Source organism: Necator americanus, chromosome II (genome assembly GCF_031761385.1).
Source record: "Necator americanus strain Aroian chromosome II, whole genome shotgun sequence".
Taxonomy (NCBI): Eukaryota; Metazoa; Nematoda; class Chromadorea; order Rhabditida; family Ancylostomatidae; genus Necator; species Necator americanus.
In genome coordinates this window covers 8,537,432-8,552,345 of record NC_087372.1, presented here as the reverse complement: position 1 = coordinate 8,552,345, position 14,914 = coordinate 8,537,432, and positions in this window count along the sequence as shown.

Genomic DNA, 14,914 nt, shown 5'->3' with positions numbered 1-14,914 from the left:
CGGAATCACCCTTTCTCCATAGTCTACGATCCCGCATACGAATACTCCACCTCGGATTCGTGGGGTGATGCCTTCAAGCAAATCGAAAGAAAAGCCACGCCTCTTAGGAAGATTCAACATATTTGCCGCGAAAACGTTTAACAGTAGACTGGACGAATAATAAAAATGAAATAAAAGAAGAGACAACCTCCAACTGTCCAAAAACTAATAAAAATTGTGAAGATAAGACAATGGAACGAAAAGATGAGCAATAAAAATTAGATGTGCAATAAAAATCAAATGTATCTTCAAAAGAGAAGAAGAAGACGACTGCGATAGCCATGACAGCTGAGCGGGGACGCATTGGATGGCCACCCCGGACATGCATTTCCGAGCACTTATCCACATTAATAAGCGTATTCTCACTCATTCTAGGGATTTTAATAGACTAACAATAATTCAGTATAAAATAATAACTTAATAACTATAATAAAACCCATCGAGTAATTCGCGGTAACGCACATGTTTGTGGTGAAAATCTACACAATCATACGCGTTCGTGAACTTTCCTAACTATCGATTGAGAAGAAAGTGGTGGGGGAGGGTAGTTATCGTCTGACAGTGCATTCATTGCTGTAGTTCCGATTCATTGAGGCTTAGGGTAAAGAAGAGAAACTTAAGCGTAGCACTTCTTGAGTACTAAATTCCGAAATCGCCAACATTTTCGGTTCGGTTAGGAAAGGTTCGATTTGCGGGACCGAAAACCTGTCTGTTCACTAAAAATCCGAATGTTTTTTCTCTTCGAAAAATCACGAGAACGAAGGGAATTTTCAGTTTTTATGGAATTTTTCATGGAATAAATTTCAAATCGAGTGATTCATCCCTGAAAAAGCGTGATGAAAAATCGCACGCTGGCATGAAGACGTATAAATACAGTAGCAGGCCCAAATGTTCTCTCTTTTTTTATTTCTTATTTCTTTTTTACTTTTATTTTTTTTTATTTCTTATGGCTCACTTCCACTTTTTGAAAGTGAAAGTTTTTTAAAAGTGAATCCTTGAAAACAAAAGTCGAACCTTCCGCGGAAATTCGTCAGATTCAGCTCGTGTGGAACGGAAATAAATCGAGAAACACACTTCTTCAAAATATCCTGTGCTTTATTTCGCCCAACCTTTTTTTAAAAGAAGATTTAGTCATAAGGAGAGTTTTTGGTAGGCCTTGATACTCTTTTGAGCAATATGTACCAATTTTCAAAGTTTTATATTTTTCCACTAGGAAAAGTGAGATTTTAAAAAGCAGGATTTTTCGGAGGAAAAAAAAACTATTCCCTCAAGAGGTCTGAAGATTTGTGAAAAAAATGAACTGAAAAAATAACGAGGGATGCTAAACAATGATTTTTTTCCAATTTTTTCCTTTATAATTATTTTCAAGCATTCATTTACGCTTTCTTGAAGTCATACCTCCATTTTATTCCACTTTTACTTCAATGTCCATCGCTGTACTACATGCATACGTCAGGTAAGACTTGGTTTGATTGGCGGACCTATTAATTTTGCATCCGGAATCGTATCGGAACCACTACTGCTTTTTTTCTGCTTTTGCCGCATTCGCCGGCCACTGCCCTTCGAACGAAAATAGCCTTTTTCCCCTTCACTTCGATTACCGTAATATTGTTCATCTATACATGTCGCTTTTTCCTTCTTCGGTAATAAACGTAATAGATGAGTGCAGCGGTAGAGGAACGGCGTAGAAAGTATACGATATATCTTTTCAATCCGTCAGAAGAAAAACATCGCTGTTGTTGGCTGGGATATTCTGGATGTTGCATACCGCCCAGGGGAAGCATTTGTAGTTCGGTGCTAAAAAAATGGTTTCCAATGAAAATCAAGTCAAAATCGATAGCGATTCGCTCGTAGAGAGGTGTTAAACTCAAAACAACTCGCCCTTGGCAAAAACCGATCTCGATAGTAGACGGTAGTAATTTCTATCCAACAAAGAAAGTCCAGAAAAAAAAAGAAAAAAAAGAAAAAAGAAAGAAATTTCAAAATACTTCACTACTCATTTTTGTTTTACTCCTTGATTTCTTATTTTTTAAAATTTAATTCCATTTCTTAGCTGTTTCTTCTTTCTCTACTCGTTTACGGAAATCCCTAACCATCAAATAGTAGTTGAGGAGCGCTCCCAAAAAAAATCTCACTTGAGAGGCTCAATTTCGAAATTTAGTCGAAAGCCCATTTTTTTTCCTTATTTTCGGGCGAAAAAAACTGGCGAAGAGCTGTCAGACAGACTGAGAAAAAGAGAAGGAGAACGATAAAAGTAGGATTTCATCTGGAGTACATTTTTAAGAAAATGTTCTTGAGGAAGAGAAATTTTTAAAACAAGTAAAAACCACAACAATTTCGATAAATAGAGCTCGAAAGTGGTTCAAAAGGGAATGGAGCGAGTTCATTGGTGAGGAAATGGTGAGTTGGTGTACACTGCTATGGCAGGAAAATAAATATAACTTCAATCACCTTCCAGAAAAAAAACACCCAACTACAACTGGTTCCACCTATACAAAACATCGCGTTAAACTTACCTCCTCGATAATCGCACCCACCTATCAATCGCGCGAGTTATTTGTCGTGGCGCAATTATACAGTGTCACGATACGATAGAATCGCATTAGTGTATCCAGAAATTTCGAACATTAGTGAAGAACAGATTGAAAAATAGTGGAGCTAAGATTTAACGTAGTGTAAACTTATTTTATGGCAAAAATTGTCGGAAATTATTAAAGTTATTATTATTATTAAAATATTAAAATTATTATAATTATCAAAATATTTAAGTTATCATTATTAAAATTATTAAAACAAAAATTATTAAGATCCAACGGGGTGATTTGAATGCGACAACTAAAAATTAAAAAGCTCTATCTTTTTATGTTTTCGAGAATTAATTACCTAGTAAAAATTACGTTAATTAAATGAGTGCTCAAAAATGAAAAGTTAAAAGGTAATGATGAAAAAATGAACTGCATCTTTGTGAATTTGACGCTATTGCAACTTTTTCAATTGAAATTTGATTAAAATTACTTGTATTTACAGAAAAACGAAGAATTCGTTTTGAAACTAATGCTTAGATTTCTATTTTTTTATTGAATATGGAATTTTTCGAAGATTTCTATTGAATATGGCAAAAAGTAGTTTTTCTTAAACAATTTGATAGGAAGACTCACAAAGTCAACACAGTTCCAAAGTCATGACACATAAAAATATTTATGACCTTGTATAATTTTTAAAATTTGCAAAACGTTTTTCAATATAAGATAAAATCAATCATAAAGATAGAAGATCAATAGAGATAGAATCAACGAGTAAAGCCAGCGCAAATCGTGCAGTTCTAACCGTTTACAATCGCGGAGCGATTAAATCGTCACACATTGCGAAGGAAAATCGCACGAATCGCGAAGACCAAGCGCTAAGCAGTTAAGTAGCATGCAATAACTTGAAACTTAAAAGAACTGCCATTCGAATTTGAAACGGCGAAAGTTTCAAATATCGCAGCGATTCGCCTCGATGTGAAATTCCGACGACGATTCAAAGCGGGAGATCGCAGCGATTTCATTGACAGATATTAAGAAAACTATGAGACACAACTTTCAGCTACTTACCTGGTCTTATATGAAAAACTTTTTAAGAATATGAATGATATAATATGAATAAATTATAAATAATAATAAATAATATGAGTATTATGCGCAAAATTGTTACGAGGAAAATTGTTGAATTTTTCGTGAAAAAAGAGAGTCAAAAATGAGGTGCAGGAACGAAATTTCACTGTCTTATCGGGAGTAACTCATTTCGAAACACGGTCTGCACAGCACCAACAATGCGCAATGGACGTAAATGCACTAAATGTCAGAAGAATACACAAAGCTGTGTCAATTCACCAGCACAGACAACTCCTATCCGTTCATTACAATATACGCTCAGAATAACGCCCTCATCTTGCGTTATTGATTGGACGCAAACGGCGTGCCGATGCGACGACGGTCACAACGGACGACGGATGCGTAAGATGATGATCACAACATACGCTTCACTGCGTATGCGGAAAGAAAAATCTGCGTAAGGCAAAATTCGCCGAGATGATCGAAGGAAAGGAGGACGTTGGTAGAAAAAGACGATTTTTATGTGGTGGGAATCAGGCGAACATGATCTAAGAACTCCAAGTGTTGGGAAACACCGATTTCAAGGATTTATGGGAAAAGAAATTGAGGAAATTCATTTTCTTCCCAATTGATTCAAATTCTACACCTAGTATTGTGAACTCTGAGTAATTTCTCAAGTCGTAAAACGAGTGAAATCCTGCTACCGTACCGTGAGACTTGTAATACAGAAATTACAGTACCAGTAAGTGTAGTACGGTACAATTAATTCATGTACGTTTATGGATACGTAAAGAATCACAAAAAGAAGTACAAAAGAGTATCGCAAGTGGATTGGCATGTAATTTGGAGCGCAATGAAGAAAATTCAACAAGGAAAATGTCTGGAACTCCAAAAAAAACATTAAAATCCACTTTTCTTGGACATATCAAGACTTATCGAAGACAGTTTTTTTTTCTCCTGAATTTCTCCTAAGTTTTTCGCTGAATTCACTACTGGCTTTTGATTCTTTTAGAATTCATGGAAAATCTATAGTCTGTGGAAAAAAAATTTCAGATTCTTTCCCTTCTATTTCTTGCTTAATCAATTAATTATGAATTTCAATTTCAATTAGAACTCAACCCAATCCTGAACGGATGAACGAGAAAAACACAATGAAGGGGAAAATTCAAATAGAAATGAGCATTTCGGGCGTATTTTCCCCGGGGATTCTCTTTGAATAAAATTAAAAAGACGAAAAAATGGAGAAATTCAATAGTTAATACCGTACCTAACCGGGAACAGCGGCGTACAGTGACTGAATGATAATAGAAAATCAGTCGTAGAATATGTATGTTCGCGGACTACGAAAAAGTGGACGACGACGGCGTCCCGCTGCTCGCTGCGCTGTTCGCTGTCATCGCGAGGGCGGCGGCGGCGGCGTCTGTGCTCTGGGAGGGCAGTCAGCCAGTTTTCCTCCTCTCAAACGATCGATTCTGCGCCTCACTCGTGAATAATTTCCCGGTGCACGAATTACTACAGTAATCTGACCCGCATCTACTACCTAACTATTCAGGATAATCACTTGGATCCGCTACAGCGACTACGTGGCTCTTCGCTTCGCTTCGACGAAAGTCATTGCGGATCCGGCGGGTGCGTCGGACCCGTTAGGTGCGCGCCGTAGTGGCGATGTGGAAGAAAAACTGCTGTAATGTTAGACACCGTGTGTGTGTGTGTGCCTGGGATTAACTTGCCCTTTGGTTGCTTGCTGACAGAAAGCAATTACGGGCAAAGGTTATGGATTGTCCTTGTTTCAACATTTTGCACACATGGATACAACGAGGCAGGAATTTTTTAAAGAGAAGATGAAAGAACCAGAAAAAGTGATTTCCTTCTAGGGAAGCTATTAAACACCAAAATCCTAGGCAACCCTGTTCTTTTTACTCTCAATGACTTGTCTATGTTTCTAGGATTTTATGACGAATATTTATTTATTTATTTATTTATTCATATGCGCCAATGGAAACGAAGTGAGGGGTTTTAACGTCACAATAAATGCAATAAATACATGATACTTATACTTTAATGACTTCCTGAAATTCTCCTTTTTTATAGGAAGGGAAGGTGAAGTTAATAGTACTAAGTACTTATAATTCGGAATCGGAAAAAAGAGAACAAAAAAGAAATGCACTTTCTCTGATTGAAAACATTGAAAAAGAAATCCAATTTCTTGTCAGCAGACCCTCACGGAGTTCTTTTCGTGGCGGATACCACGATTTCGCCGAACATGATGTTCTCCTACTCCAGAAAGTGAAGAATCCTCATATTAAATCCACTCCCTGAATGCGGAATGCTTAACATTGGTCAATTTATCCACATGTCAGGGTTTGGACAACCAACTTAGCCTTAGGCGAAAGGACTACGCTGGGACCCTACGGGAATCTGACGTCGTACCTCAAGTAGAAGGATTCACCAACGTTCACGATCTTCGACCTCGACTAATTACCACAAACTAGACCGAATTAGCTAGAAGCTGGGAAAGTCAATAAGAGGAGGTTATTCAAAAATAATTTGTGAGCGGAGGTAATATGACGGAATTAATTAGACAGGGATATAACCACAGGATATTAGTATCCTTGTTAGTGAATGAGTTTCAGTGAGCGGAATAAGCCTCATGGGTCCAAATTAGGGGATTAATGAAAAAAAAATATCAGGACTTTTTCCCAATCTCCTAAAATTCGAATGGAAGGGACCTGTACATGATTTAAAAGAATAATTTATTGGAAAAAAAGCTGACAGCCTACGCCTTCAGGAGGAACAGAAAAATCCTCCACCATAGGTTATTCTAATCCTAAAATCGTTAACGAGTGACACATGAAAAGCTTCACGGGGATTCATTGGTGCCGACTCGCACCACTCACCCCCAACACTTAGGCAAATCGAACGTTTAGGAGAAGAGACAAAGATTGTTCAGGCGAACTAATAAGCTATTTCTCTCCCCCTCTCTTCCTCTCCCTCTCTCTTCCTCTCTCTCTATATCGAGATTTACATCGAGATCTGTTGAAATGTTGAAATGTATGTGAAGGAGATAAGAAAAAAGAAATCGAATATCCGCGTCCGAAATTGCAAGTTGCTCCGCCCACTTCGGCAATAGGATACTCTGTGGTAAAATTACCGTGAAAAAAATACCATTGAAGAGAATATTCATGTTATTTTTGAAAATATTACGTTGATATGTTTACTATATTACTTGTATATATTTAGATATATTTTTGTTTACATAGGTATATTTGCTAGACACAATTGTCACAGTCTGTAGAAGTAAATCGGCAGATGTTTGTGCCAAGAGCTGCAACACGCACCGCCCACCATCTGAGAACAATGATGTTCACCCTAGCCGAAAAAGTCAATAGTTACAAAGTTATTTTTAAAGGAAAAGTTGAGCTTTTCGGAAAAAAAACGTTAGTTTGACTGACTAACAATTTAATAATTCAGTAAATTAATTTATAAAAAAATCAACACTTAAAAAATAGTTGAGAAATAAATAATAAAAGACAAGTAAAGTACTCAAAAAATTAATACTGTGATGTTCAGGATAATTTTTCTGCTCGCTATTTTGTTCTGTTTTAGGATTCTGTCGTGAGGTGAGTTCGAACACAAACCAAGATCAAGATTAATCACTGCAGGACCACCAAATTCGTAGCAAATCGAAATCGAATGTTCAGGACGACAGCGTTGATTCTTTTTAGTGGAAATATTTGTAAATTTTCAATTTTCTGTCGTTTCTGCTTCTGGAAGATATATTTCATATTTCATCTGTCGCTCGAATGGAATATGCATAGCGCTGTTTCTCAGACAAGTGCAACAGAAATTACCAACGTCGAGAAAAACAGTAGAAAAATTCGATAGAAGCAAAGCAACGGAAAGAGGTTTCCGGGAATTCAATTCCAAGTAGATAGGATCTCTGCTAAGTGAGCGGAATTAACTGTGCAGTTTCACTTGCAAATCATTTTTTTTCCAGAAAAAAAAATTTTTTTTAAGGAAAACTTTAACACTATCATCTTGGTTAAATGATTTTGGATTTTGGCGATTTTCCTTGGGAACGCTAGGAATTTCGGAATGTTTTTGTAGCGAATTGATTGCTTTCTTTGATGAAAGCTTCTATGTGGCATCCGGTTGGGTGGATTGACTTACAGCTGACTTGCCGATCACCTCAACAAAGCCGTTAGCCCGTTAGCAACGTGACTATAGCTGAACAAATACGTTTAGCGTGAGGGCGCACATTCACAGCTCGTGAGGGCAGCGATAATTTCGCCGTGAAGTTGTCTCCGTCCATTCAATTCTTCAAATAAAAAAAAATGCAACGAGAAGAAAAACGAATCGAGATGGGCTGCAACTGAGAATATCTGCATCATAAATATTAAAATTAATTTCTGCTCTAGCTGTCGGGAACCCGAAGGGAAAAATCGCGGAAAATGACACATGGTCATCGTTCAGCGGCAAATAATCCCACTATTAATTCCGGAGTCCGGAGAAAGCGGACTCTGCTCACACACCACTCTGAACTTCCCATCCATTCGAAAAGTCATAAAATCACTAATCAACGAGGAAGGACGTAGGAAGAACGTAGGAACTAACTAGTTTTGAAAAAGTAGCAGGTTCCTTATCTCCATAAGAATTTTTTTAAATCTGCAAACACCTTCTCTGAGATTTTTTCAAAATACGGCACTACTTTGAGGTTTGTAGAAGGGAGAGGAAATAATCCTAAGAACCATTTTTTCCGGACAGAGTTCACCCTGAGGGCACTCTCGAATCTCGCTTATTCTCCTATAATGGGAGATTACTAGTGAACGACGTAGGAAGTGTGTGCAGCTTCTTGCGATCGCACCGCACAGTTTCTGAACTCGGCCAGAGTTATACGAATCCTCAGATTTTTTTTCAAGATTTTCCGGAACTTTTATGAGTTTGTTTTACAACTCGAAAAAATCTCAAATCAATTAAAATAATTTTCGAGATGTGGACTTAGCCTGGACTACTAGACTGCTAGCAGAGAGCTCTCGGCCTGCAGTTGTGCTGCTGCTTCGGTTCATAAAATTTTATGGTGGTATTCTTTGTCATTCACTTTGTGTAGATTGCCCAATAACTGGATTTACAACCGAATACTCGATTTGGTTCTATTCCTATCACGTCACATTTTAACATTTTGAAGAATAAAATAGAGTTAGAAATCAGTTGGAATTTTTGAACGGCTAAATTTTTAAAGAGAATAGATAAGTTATCTTATTAATGGCATTTGTTAACAACTAAAAATATCCGAATATAATATAAATATTCTAATATTTAAATGCTAGTCGATTCCCTATGGATACCAGTGGGTAGTACCGAATTATTGTTAACGGTTGAATTTTTTCTAGAAGGAAGAATTATTTGCATATTTATACTATTATGCGTTTATTTTTATTTTTGCGTCTCTATATTATAATATTTAATTATTTTATTTATTTTATTTATTTATTAATATTTAATAATTATTCTATTTAGAACTATTTGTATGCACTTACCATCTTACGCAGATCATAAAGTCAATGGCGAGGATTTCTTACTCGATGATCTATAGAGACCGTGACGTTTCTGAGCCCATAATATGTTCTTGACCGAGATCATAAAAGAATGTTTTTTTCAAATCTAATTGATCTAAATCTTATTTATCATTTGTTTATTGAACAATTTAATCTTTAATGTCTTTTTTGTTTTTTTTTTTTGTGAGCGAGGAGACAGGAACTCTCGACCCTGTTTTACTACTTAACTGGAAATTTTTTTACTGTGTACTCTACCCCATCGACAGTTATGTTAAAAACATGTTCCATTATTATTATTATTATTATTATTATTATCATTATTATTATTATTATTATTATTATTATTATTATTATTATTATTATTATTATTATTATTATTATTATTATTATTATTATTACTATTATTATTACTATTATTATTACTATTACTATTATTTGTTTATTCAACTCATGTCATCAGATGCTACGTCCGTTTTCGAAAAAAATATCTAAACCACTCAATTATTATAATATATACAAATGTATTATAAATATCGTAAAAATATATGTAAATGTTATAATATTATACATGTATAATCTAGTAATTTGAATTTCTGAGAAGAACTCACATTGAGTTCCTGCTCTGCAGTTGTGTTGCTGATTCTATTCACGTAATTTTATGATGCTATTCTCCGTTATTCACTTCGTGTAGATTACGGTAACCTAGGAATAAAAAGAAAACTGACGCATCACCCCACGAATCTGAGGTGGTACGGATTTCAGGTGGAGTACTCTTATACGGGAGATTCTGGAGAGTGGGGTGATTCCGTCCATTTCTTCTTAATTGCCGTAAAAAACGGTCCGGAAGATGTGGCGCGTGCACAAGGCTAGCGCGCTCCAATCGAACCTCTTGTACAAGATGGTGCGCCAAAACGAATGAAGCCGTATCACCCCTCTCTTCTTAATCTACGACCCCGTATACGAATACTTCACCTGAAATCCGTGCCACCCCAGATTCGTGGGGTGATGCCTTTAATTCACAACCTCAGTACTCTAGGTTACCAGGCACTTCTATCTTCTATTCTATCTTGACATTTTTGTATAGTAACGCTTTAAATTATCAAAATTAAAGCAGAGGTTATGATTAAAATTTGAATTTTAATCATAACCTCGGCTTTAATTTTAATAATTAAATTTTGAAGCGAGGCTTGCCGTAAAATTTCTGAATTAAGTTTCTAATTTCTGATAGCATTTCGAATTCGAATTTAATCATAACGAAATCATAACGATGAGAATGTGAATAATTTATAACAATAATTTTTCACCTTCAAATGCCATAATAAGTCTTTTTTAAATAAAAATTTTAAGCACTCAATAAAGCCATTTGTCTATTAAATATGTTGTATAGATTGATGTAAATAGTTGCATCGATTAACACTAAAAATTTTCCAGTATTCGAGTATTCGAATGTTATTCAATTTTATTGTCGTTTTAGTGGGTCGTAGCTGTAAACAACTATTATTATCTTTGAATTACGTAATAGATCTAAAGGCTTTGGATTGGATACCTTTGGATAACTTTGGATAGCACTGTCCTACGGCTTCTGTGCATACTTTGCATCCAGATCGCGAGTGACGAAACTCAGGATTTTTTACTCTTCATTCCATAGCGGAACTGGAAATTCCTCTCGTCGTTCGCATTGAGCAGTCCAATTGTATCCAAGAATCAGAAAGAATTTCTGGAACTATTTTCTATTTTTATCGATTGGCGTCACTTGATGACTGATAGAATAATTAATAGAATAGATGTACTCTTTTCTCTTTTAAGTGCTTTAGAAAGAATGGGAAAAGGTGTAAAACTAATTAGTAACAGCTAAAAATATTCGAATATTCATATACTAAAATTTTAGTCAATCATGTCTCATTTTAATAAAATAATGGAAGCAATGGAAAAATTCTCGAGAAACTACGGAAAGAGGTCCCAGTGGGATTTTTATCGAAAGCTTTAAGTCAGTCAATGTTCTACCATTCAGTGTATGGAGCTGGAATTCAGAACTTCTTGCTCCTCTGTCCATGGTGATCCGAACCAGTTGTTGATGTCCACGACAAAGGCCCCATAACGAATAAGTATCATAAATACTTCTAATTATTAAAAAAATCGAATAGACTAGTAACATTACTTTAATTTAGTGACGTAATCCCAAATATCATTATTTGGATTTCTTCCGTGGTGTACTTGGAACGATATCGAGGCTTTGCAAGGAGAGGAGGAATTTGATGGGATATTGACGGCATCAAAGACATCGGACCATTTCTTAGGCCCAATAAGGACAAAGTTGTCGAAACGTCAGGCCAGAAATAAAAATTCTCCAAAAAATTTACAAAGATAAAATAAGTGTAGGAAATGTTATATATTTTCCTTCTCCACGGTTATCGTCACAGTAACGTTTTTGCCTTTCTTTCGCATTCACAGTTGTTGTTGTTGTGGACTTATTTATGTGATTGTGTAAAAACTATGTGAGTGGAGTAATTTTTCCTTTTATTTATGACTAGCACAACAAGATAAATAAACAAATAAATATAAAATAAACAAATGTAATATTTATAGCACAACAAGATAAATAAATAAATATAAAATAAACAAGATAGTAAGTATGAAATAAATATATAATAAATAATAATACATCATAAAACGAAATATAAACATGGTAAATAAATAAATGAATAAGTAAATTTAAAAAATCAAGAGGATAAACCAATAATGGCTTTGAATTTTCCAGGCTCTGATGAAGGCGATAACACCGAAACGTTAGCCGTTGTTTAATAAAGACGATCAATAATAATCTTGGCTACAGCTCAAGAAAATCAATTAAAAACTGTATTTTAAAAATTTCCTTTTTTTCTGTTCTAAATGGGTAATCTTTACGTGTTTTAGTAGTTAAACGCACAAGGCGTTTTCTTTTTATCTCGTAGTCTGCGACACTTCCGTTTGCTTTGGCCACATAGTTGAAGAACACAAGCTTCATTATTTGTTCATGCCTCCCGTCTCGTCTTACATTACCAGATGGCATGTGATGGCGGTGGTTTGCGTGACGTTAACAAAGCCGAAAACACAATCGAAGTGGAAAAGTGCTGCGTTGAAAACCGCTTACATGCGAGTTTTTCGAACTCATCAAACTTGTGCGGCGGCGACGACGACAACTGAAGTGAAATGAAAGATGCGAAGCGAGGAATGCAATTGCTTCTGAACAACATATTTTGTTCATTAGGGCCCAGCACTAAAATTATCCATTCGTAGATTTATGCGGCGAACTTCAAGCAGTAACTACAGCCGAAAAAAAAGACGGTTTCGGTTCCATAATGGAATTAAAATTTCCATTCCGAAAACAGACCTTCATGGCTTTTCATGGCTTCAAAGGGGGATGTCTTAGGATGTTATCCGGTAGGCGACAATATTTTTTGTTGTTTTAAAAAAACCGAAGCATGAAACCATGAAAATGAAAGAATTAACATTGAAACCATATTCTAGTCATTTGCTCTGCAACTTAAAGGAAATAAAGGACGAAACACCAAAGGGGCTTTATTGGGTGCTGAAGATTTCTTTCTCAAAAAATTACTGAGGCAGTAAAAGTCCCAACAAAATTATTAGAAGGTGTAGAGAACAACAAAATATTATAATAATATATTTTTCTTTTCTTTTTTATATAATAATATGTAATATAAAAAAATAATGATAAGAAATAGTGTCATTATTTGATAGTGAGATTTACTATTAGGTTGAGAGATAAAAATGGTGGAGAAGGTTTTTCCTTCGAATTGAATAACGTATATGGGATCTTAAATAACAAAAATGTTATATAGCATTCAGAACATTATAAAAAAGAGCGAAAAAGTTTTATATCATTCGAAAGATGATTTTTCACTTTACAAGATTATGTTAAGTTGGTTTTTTTAATTTATATAATCGTTCTCATTTCAAATAATTAAAGTGGAGTATTAACTGAACAAAATGAAGCATTTTCGACACCATTTCCTATTTTTGCATTCAACCCAGACAAAGAAGGCCGCTGAAATGAGAATTCGTGCTGTGCATGGAAAAGAAGCAATAATTAAAAATAACCCTCTCTTCGCACTTCAAAATTGGAAATTTTAACCTAAAGAAAAGTTCATTCATGTTTTTTTGTAAGTCCTTTCACTTCTTTTTTGGATTTTCCACGCCTCATCCGAGAACATCCACGTTGAACACTAATCCTACGAGCACCTTCAGCGACTAATCGCCTCGATTAAATGTCAAAGAAACTGAATTTCACCGTTTTAACCGCGTAGCAAGGCTCAATTTGAAAATTCGAGAACAAAAAAGAGAATAAAATAGAGAACTGCGGTCTAACACAGACTTGTATAGTGAGAATTTTTTTTTTTGATTTGATTGATGTATCTCAATTTGGAAACGGTTCTCATTTCCATATGCATTTCTTACAGGATGAAAAAAAACAACGCTCATGACCTACTCTTCAACTCAATATGAATGATTTTTTTCATGATTTTTCTCATTTATTTTTTTTTCTTCTCGTTTCCTAAAAATAGTTCGCATTTTCTGTTGATTGATTACTTTTTTGGAACAGATAATAATAAGGCTTGATTGTTTTTATCACCGAACCTCTCTCAGCTGTTCCCGGAATGTCCGAAATCAATAAAACGATATATATAACCATGACTATATAACTCGGAAGCTTTGTTTCAGCTGATATTTTCACCTCGTTGAGTAAAATCCAATGAAGCGTAGAGAGTATGATGAAGTAAAACTAGCGATATATACATATTTACAGTGTCATCGTAATAGGAAATACGAGGTGACATTAAAAATTCTCACAAGCACACAGTTAGTACAAATATTAAATACATTATTAATATTGAATACAATATTATATTACTATTATCAAAATATATAGTACAAATAGTTAGAAAAAAAGAGACATAGATGAAAATTTGTCCACCGATTAGAGACAATGAAAGTTTTCAAACACATTTTAGATGTAATGAGAAGGGTTTAGCGAGGCGGAGGTTGTTTTTCGTGGCCACGTCGTTCGTTTATTTGCACTGCAGATTGTAAATCGTCCATTTTTAAATAATCTGACGCAATTTTTATCGAAGATAACATCGTAAGCTTTGTATTGCAGAATACGTTTCTTAGTCAAGTTGTATCGATCGTATGGGGGAAATTGAACGACGCCACAAAAAAAATTTCACTGCTTTTCTCGAAGTGGCAAAATTTTTCCTAGTTATTCTCCTAACTTTCCGTTTAATAAATAGACAAAAAAATGGGTTTTTTAAAACTTTCACTAAATACGTCTTTTCTCTGGCCAGCGCTTAACTGCGGAAGAAAAAAATGTGTAACATGTAACGTGATACGTTTAGTGGTGTAACAAGACGAGGAACTGTGTCGCCTGATTCAATAAACCTAAGAAATGGTTACACTACATTTTCTACATAATAACCAACTGTCACTTGTAACACAATATCCTTTGTTTACTTCCTTGCCTCCTCTGCAGAGAAGATTTAAAATCTCTTCAAGACCGAAAAAAATCTCGAGAAAACGGAAAAAACGGAGATTTTTGAAATGATATGGGTGAAAATTTAACATTACATTTGCGACAGTACGGTAATCCTTTAACGGATAAGAGGATTACGAGAGAACCAAGAGCAGCCACATCCGATTAATGTTCCAATGTCCATAGTCTGTGAACCTAAT